The following is a 7,537-nucleotide window of genomic DNA, read 5'->3' on the forward strand; positions in this document are numbered from 1 at the left end:
TTTTTCTACATTGCAAACTGAGTGTTAAAAATACAACAGCTTTTGAAGTGGCTGTTAAACCTGTGCTGCCCATGCCACCATGCTGCTCAAAGGCTTTCAGAAGCTGCTATTCAGAATTAGGGCAAGCAACTATAAAGCTCCCTATGGCTGCAGTTACTCTTCATGGTTGCAGCAGACAGAGTGTATTTACCTGACCTGATTTCACATCAGAAAGAATTAGCTGTCAGACAACCACTTAAAATAGACCATCACCCAAAACAAGGAGCTTTCTGCCAACCTCAGAACAAAAGCAGAGTGGGCTCTTCTCTACAGGAAACAGTCAATGACCTTGCCTTGGCCACACCAAGCAGAGAGAAAACGGGTCCTTGTGGGGCCTGGATGAGGTAATACTATGTTTTTAAGAAAGGGAGTTTGTTGAGCTAATAGAGCATCATGTTGCCGAGCTACGGATTACACATTCATACTTTGACCACGTCAGTTGGTGCCTGATCACTGGAAAAACTGACGTGTGGAAATATCCTTACTGAAATGCACAGGGAAAACTTAGAGGCTTTCTTCCTTTTGAAAGCTCAGCACCTTTGAAAATCTTTCCTGATGCTTTTTATAGCCTTAGATTTATTTTGGGGAAGAGTGGAGATGTACGGGGAGAAGACTGCTTTGAAACTCTCAGGTTCAGTGACTGTTTCCTTTGATTTTGTGCTTAAAATGCATCTCTATTGAATTTTTTTTCTGGAAATATCATTTCAGACTGAACACATTTTAGCACACTAATCCCTTTTCATAAACAGCTGCTAGCTGTGCTTTGTTGCTTGAAAATAGGTAAAATACATTTGGAGGGTGATTGCTGGATTTCTTTTATTGTGTGCATTTAAAGTCTTTGTCATTCATTTATTACTATATAATAATTCATGCCAGCTTTTTATTTTAAAATTTATTGTACTCTGCCACTTGATGTAACATAACATGTGAAGTAGTTGAACGATGCACTATTTTATTACAGTCCACTTTGTCAGCCTATATGATGCTTCCAGTCATACGACAGTCTTTATCAAGAGACTTACTAGATGTACAGAGCCCTCATGAAAGAGGCAGTAACTCATAACACTGTCATAGTCTAGAGATCTTTTTCATTGCCTTGTAGCAGTCACAGCCAAGAAAGCCAAGATATTTGCCTCCCTATATGCCACTACCTGACCCCCAAAAACCATAGTTTTAAAAGTGAGTTTGACAGGTATGCTTATCGATACAGCATATATAAATATGGTAAACCAGCTTATGAATTGCTTTCTCGCTGTCAGCAAGACTAGAATTGTGAAGGATTAAATAACTCATTTAAACCTGTACAGTGAATGAGCATAGCACAGAAAAGTATTTTAGTGACCACTAGTCAATGAAGAAAACATTTTTTAACATCATAATGCAATACGAATGCTTTTAACTTCAGATTCACCTTTTGCAAAGAAGATCAGATTCATTATCTGATTTCGATAAAGAAACTAAAGTAATTAACTTCGCTTAAGTTTGCAATGGAGAGTATATATTTAGAAGAAACACAAAGATCCCAAACAACGCGGCTGCTTTGCTGATGACTTTTCTGTCTGTGGAGGTTCATCCATAATTTTACTTCCTGCCTTTGTTTCTGTGGACTTGTGAATCAGCAAGTCCAAGATCAATCTTGTTTTCTAAGAAATAAGCCCCTGCATGTTCTTTACATGTGTGTTAGTAGCAGATGTTTCAAACGTAGCATGGAAACATGCAGTAATCTGGGGGTTTTAATTCACCTTTAATTCAATTTGGATATAATATCTGTAATCACATTTCCTTTACTTCCTCCCATGGAGTTCACATCAGCGGTATCATAGTACATCTTGTATTCTTAGGTGGAAAAGCTAGAGGGGATAATCAGTCTCTTCCGTCTGTAACACCTGCCTCTGTAGTGCTTCTTTTTTTCCCCTAAATGTTAGTATCGTGCAAGTGAATAAAATGATTTTCAGTCACAAAATGTCGCTGCCGTTCAGCTCTGATGACACTATTCATTTTGTACACTTGATCCATTGCCAGGGGGACTTGACAGCATCTCCCTATCTTTCAGCGCAGCTTCAGGCTGTGCTAAGCAGCAGCAGCACAACTTCTCTGAGCCTCTCCATCACATCTGCTCCTACGATTCAACAGGCTGTTAGCCCACACAATGCACTAGAAAAGGGCCTTCAGTCATAGCTGACAGTCCTTGCCCTCAAGAACTCCTGGTGTTTAGTTCTTCTGGAAAAAAACACAGGTATTTTAATTGAACCTCACTGGTCCCATTGGAAGGTTTTAGCCTGCTTCAGCCTTCCCCAAGTGAAAAGCGTTCATCATTACCAGTTCTTCCCTAGAGTGTAATGAGTGACCACTGTATTTCCCCTAGTGCTGATGCCCCCAACTGCCTGCTCTGCATCAGGCAAGATCTGTGTCACAGGGACAGTAGTAGCCTAACTGGAAGGAATTCTAATCTCTGGACAGCTGTCAGTGGCCCTAAAAGCAACTCTCCCCTTCAACAAGGAGTTAATGTCGCTGTTTTGAATGAAACAAACTGCAAAGGCCCGCTTCTTGTGTAGCCAAGCGCTGCCTAAAACATAGGTTAGACCTGCTTCCACATGGGATGACTTCCACTCATAACGGTTGCCTCTGGAGGGTGCTGAATGCTTCCTAAGGTCAGAGTAACTTCTGCCTGTTGCAAATGAAGCTGCCCCAGAACAGAGCCCTGACTATGCAGGAAAAGAAAGTAAAAACATGTATTTGGTTGGAAGGATCATGTATTAATACCTCCTTACATTTATGCTTGTCAAAAATGTTACAAAGCCATAAGTTCTATTTGAAATTCTCATTTTGATCAAGATGCTTGTAGCAAAACCAGGACTGAGATCATCCCTTCATTTCTACATCACAGTCTGCATTTGTAGTCCTTGGCGTAGGCACTACCTTGCAACAAGGGATATGGCAGGGAAATGCTCTACACTCCTGAGCAGTGCTTGGTCCTAATTTGTTTTCTTCTTGTGCTCTTTGCTGTTCTGGGCTGGATTTTAGAACAGAAAGGTACAACTTTTCTGCCTTTACTTAGGCATCTAGACTGTAGATCTGTATGCAAGTTTAGCTTTGTGCTCCATATTGCCTTTGGAGTTAAAGGCAAGAAGTAGCTGCTTTAGAGGATAAACCATGAAATATACCTTGAGGAGCTGTTGGGATTAGAGAATTTATGATCAGCATCTGCTTGTCTCTTTCCATTGCGTGTGGAAGTAGTTTAGAGAGGAGCTCAGCCTTAAACACCGATTCTCGTATGCTTCAGTTAGGAGAGGTGGATCCTACCTAGGAATCTTTAAGTTCTGAGGATGGAAAAAAGGAGCACAAACAATAGTAAAATCAGACAGATTCATCCCCTACTCCCCCACTTTTGGCCAAGCAGTGCTGCTACATATCCCTGTCTTGTAGGAGCCATGCAGAAAGCTTCATTGTTAAGCTGGGAGAAAAAAAGACAAAAGGCCGCAGCCTATCTCAGCTCTTCCTTACAGTCTGAATTGATGGTCATTTGAGGCCTCACCTGTCCAAGGGACTTTCAGAGAAGCTTCCAGTGTCCAACACTATCTCTGATCTACCGATGACGGTCACCTTTACAGATACTAATATTAACGAAGCCAGTGTCTTCATTTGCAGGTCCCTAGAAATTTCCCAGTGTCAGAGATTTCTCCATTTTCTCCACAGGCAGTTGCTGTGCTGATCCTAATTTCTTTTTTGGACCCCTGGGAAACCATCCTCAGCCATCCCAGGGTCCACGAGCACAGCTTGAGGGCCTTTGTTGTGTGCTTGCCACATGGCGGCACTGTCTCATGAAGTCCCACGCAGACCATGTGAAGCTGACGTGGTCGCAGCAGCCCGCGCTGCTCGTATCACCAAACCTAAGACACTGTGAGCACAGCACTGTTTATCCTTCCTTGGTGTGAACAGGTTTCATGAGTGTGAGTTTATCATAAAAGATTTTCACCCACCAGGTAAATGTCTTTGTTCTAATTGTCTGCTAATCGGCAAGCAGCTAATACCACTTATTATCAAAATCCCTCCTCCAGAGAAAACCCAGCCGAGAGTTTCATAAATCCTTTTCCCTCATCCTTTTTAATTTCAAAAATAGTTCCAAGTACCATTTGGTAGCTAGCACCCAGGGAGGTTCTCTTTGAGGCAATCAGCTCCTGCAAGGTTATCTGTGACCTCTTTGAAAGTGCCTTAGCCAGCATCTTGCCTTCTGTCTTAATTAGTAATTACTGGCCTAAAATTGTCACTTACCACAGGCATTTGTACTGACCTCTCAAATTAAGATCACCCATGAAATTAAAAGTGGAAGGAGCCTGTTGGGTCACTTATTCTATCCTTCAAAGTGCATTTATTATTCACAGTGTGAGGCAAGGAACCCAAGTGTAGGGTATGATTGAGAACACCGCAGTTATCTTTGAAATGTAAATACAATTAATGAGTATACCTGTCTTCCCCCAGGATCTGTCCTTGTCTGCTTTGTCATTCTGACTTCTTTCTTTCATCTCTTTGATGGAGCTCCTGATTTCTTTTCCTTCCTTCTCACTCAAGACTGAAAACAACATTTTGCAGAAGGATTCCTAGTGGAAAAGTACACAGAAAATATTCCATGCATTTATCAAAATGTGTGCTGTACTAGCATGCTCTTGAAAAGAGGTTAAAAATAATCAAGGCACATGAGCAGTAAGCCATGCCAGAGATGCCACAGAGTCTTTATGGCAACTTGAACAGAAAAGGTGCCTTCTACAAAACCAGTCTGGCTAGTAAGATGCAAGCTTCCTACTTATAAAGCCCAGCACCTTTCCTTTCTTCCACCAGCACTTTCCCTTCACCCCCATATTCAGGTACCTCTGCACACCGCTGGAACTTACAATTTGAAATGTCTTCTACTGCCGCCTGCTGATCTACTTCGTGTTGGAGCACATCTTCTTCCATGCAAAGGAATGCTCCATTTCACGTGTGGAAAGTTGAGTGGATGGTGCAGAATGGCAACATAAGCTGAGGGGGATCCCCTGACTGAGCTCAGGTACGTAAAGGAAGGTTCAAATATGCAACAGAAATTAAAAGGTTGGGAAAGCGTTTTCCATGTGAGGGCAGTGAAACGGGCTGCCCGGAGGGGTTGTGGATTCTGTGTCCTTACTGAGACTGAAACCTCAGCTGGTGAGGGCTGAGCAACCTGGTGTGGCTGGACCTGCTTGGAGCAGAGGGCTGAACAGGATGAGCTCCAGCGGTCCCTTCCCTGGACCACAGCAGCGGAGGCAGGAGGCAGACCTTGCCCTTCACAGGAAAGGTTACCAAAGAACTGTTTTCCCGGGCAAGGCTTGCCAGCCACAGCCAGACTGGAATGAGAGCAGGTACATGCCAGGGCCTAGGGTTAAAAGGGGCAGCTTTAGTGCCAGACTAGAGGCAGAAAAGTTGGTCTGAGGAAGTTTAAGAGTGGGAAGATTTAAAACTGGTTGGAGGATTCCAGATACTGAAGTTGGGGTGTCCTCAATGAAAAAGGAGCTCTGGAACACTATGGAACAGAAGACAGCATATCTGAGTTGGGAAGCATTGACTGTGCCAGGCAGGAGGACCTGGGCATTGGTGGCTGTAAAGCAGGGCGGTTTGTCAGATACAGCAGCCTGGAGCTCAGGGAGAAGTGCCAGGGCTTCAGACAAGCATGAGCCTTGCTCACCTCCTACGAGGAATATATGTAGATCCCTGCCTAGCCTGATGGCTCCCAAGCACAGAGACATCTCCCCCCCTGCTGTCCTTCAAGTGTCTAAAGCCCCCCCTGCCTTATCTTCATGCTTCCTGATAGCTGACCTCCTCTACCTGTCCCCCAGCCACTCTCAAACCAGCTCCCGCTGTTTCCAACCACCCTTCTTCTTGCAAATCAGTTTCAGGTGTTTCACCTTCCTTTGCAAACCAGAGAGAAGTGAGGCTTGAAGAGGAGGAGAAATCTCAAGGACTGCACAGACACGGTTCAAATGGGCTCTGCGCAGAGGGCATTCATAATGCTGTAATTCACATGTGGAGCTAGGAGCCTGCATTCCAGCAGTTATCATGGCACGATTTTACTCTGGGAATAACACTGAGAAGTCTGTATAGGAAAACAATAATATTGATTAACTTCTGTGAGATGAACCCAGAGAAAGAGTTAAAAGTAACTTGAGGACTTCCAGGGGACTAAGACCTCATAATTTTGGTTGAGAGCTGAAAGCCACTACAGGACTATCAGGGACACATTTGTGATAAAGTACCGCATTATATCAAAACCAGAGATTTCCCCTGACACAGCAAAACAGAGCCGATGATATTGACAGAGCACTGTGGTGTGACAGTGAGGATGCTTCCAGCACTGCGTTACTGCAGGGAAGCAGAGAACAGCAACCTTCACTGTTGCCCAGCACTTCAGATGACATCTCATAGTGTCTGTTCCTAAGACAGGCTCTGTAGTGAAAGACCAACACCTACTCCATGTCTTGGGACACGGCTGAAGATCAGCTCCAAGAAGATGCCAGGACAGAGGTGGTGATGGGCACTCCGTCTGCTAGGAGAAACACAGATGGACCAGTGGTACCAGTGGTGGTTACATGCTTCAGGCTCCTTCTGCTTGTATTATCTTATGCCTCACTGCTATTTAAGAGATGCCAAAGCCATCTCCACTGAAATACCACAGTATTTACGAGCTCCAGGATTGCTGAGACCATACAATTCCTTCCAGAAGTTCAGCACACACACTACACAACTGTAGAAGAAAATCTGCTAAAGGAAGGTTTAACTGCTCATAGGCTCATTTCTCAGACAAGCAAAGCATCCGCTGCTTAAAAAAATCCCAAACAAATTCTGGGTGAGGCCCCAGTTGTCCTTGTTAATTTGGACAGAAAATTATTTCAGTTTTTGATGACACAGAAAATTCTGAGTCAGTTCCCTAATGTACTGAAGTTAATGGCAAACTCTTTTAATCCTGGTCATTTGTGATGTGCAGCTAACTCCCGACATGCAACTTGCATGATGTACTATTGATTAGCCTGCAGGGCACATTCAACAACAGAGGTTAATTCATTTGCATGCTTTTGTATTTATATGCCTTCCCTCCTTATGAAATACAAAGATGAAGATAAGTATTTTGGCCTTAAATAAACTAGAAGTGCATTTCACTGTCATGTTACGACAACTTTTGTTTAGTAGAATGTAACTCAGGGAGTTGGTTTGGGTCACTGATTAAAATCCAATGCAAAAAATTCACAGAGCATTAATTGTTAGTGCAGGTAAAAAATGTTAAGCCAGAAGGATTAAAGGCTGCTCAGGCATACTGCAGCACTTCCCAGCGAGACAAATTACAGCTATTATTTTATGTCAATGAACTGTAATAATCTTGAATTCTGTGTACTGGAAGGTAAGTTTGTGGTAACGAACTCTTACCTACCTTACATTGTACCTTGTGAAAATCAGGGCACTTCACAGGTAGGGAAGGGACATTGCTCATGTCAGC

The sequence above is a fragment of the Lathamus discolor genome, chromosome 4 (genome assembly GCF_037157495.1).
Source record: "Lathamus discolor isolate bLatDis1 chromosome 4, bLatDis1.hap1, whole genome shotgun sequence".
NCBI classification, from domain to species: domain Eukaryota; kingdom Metazoa; phylum Chordata; class Aves; order Psittaciformes; family Psittacidae; genus Lathamus; species Lathamus discolor.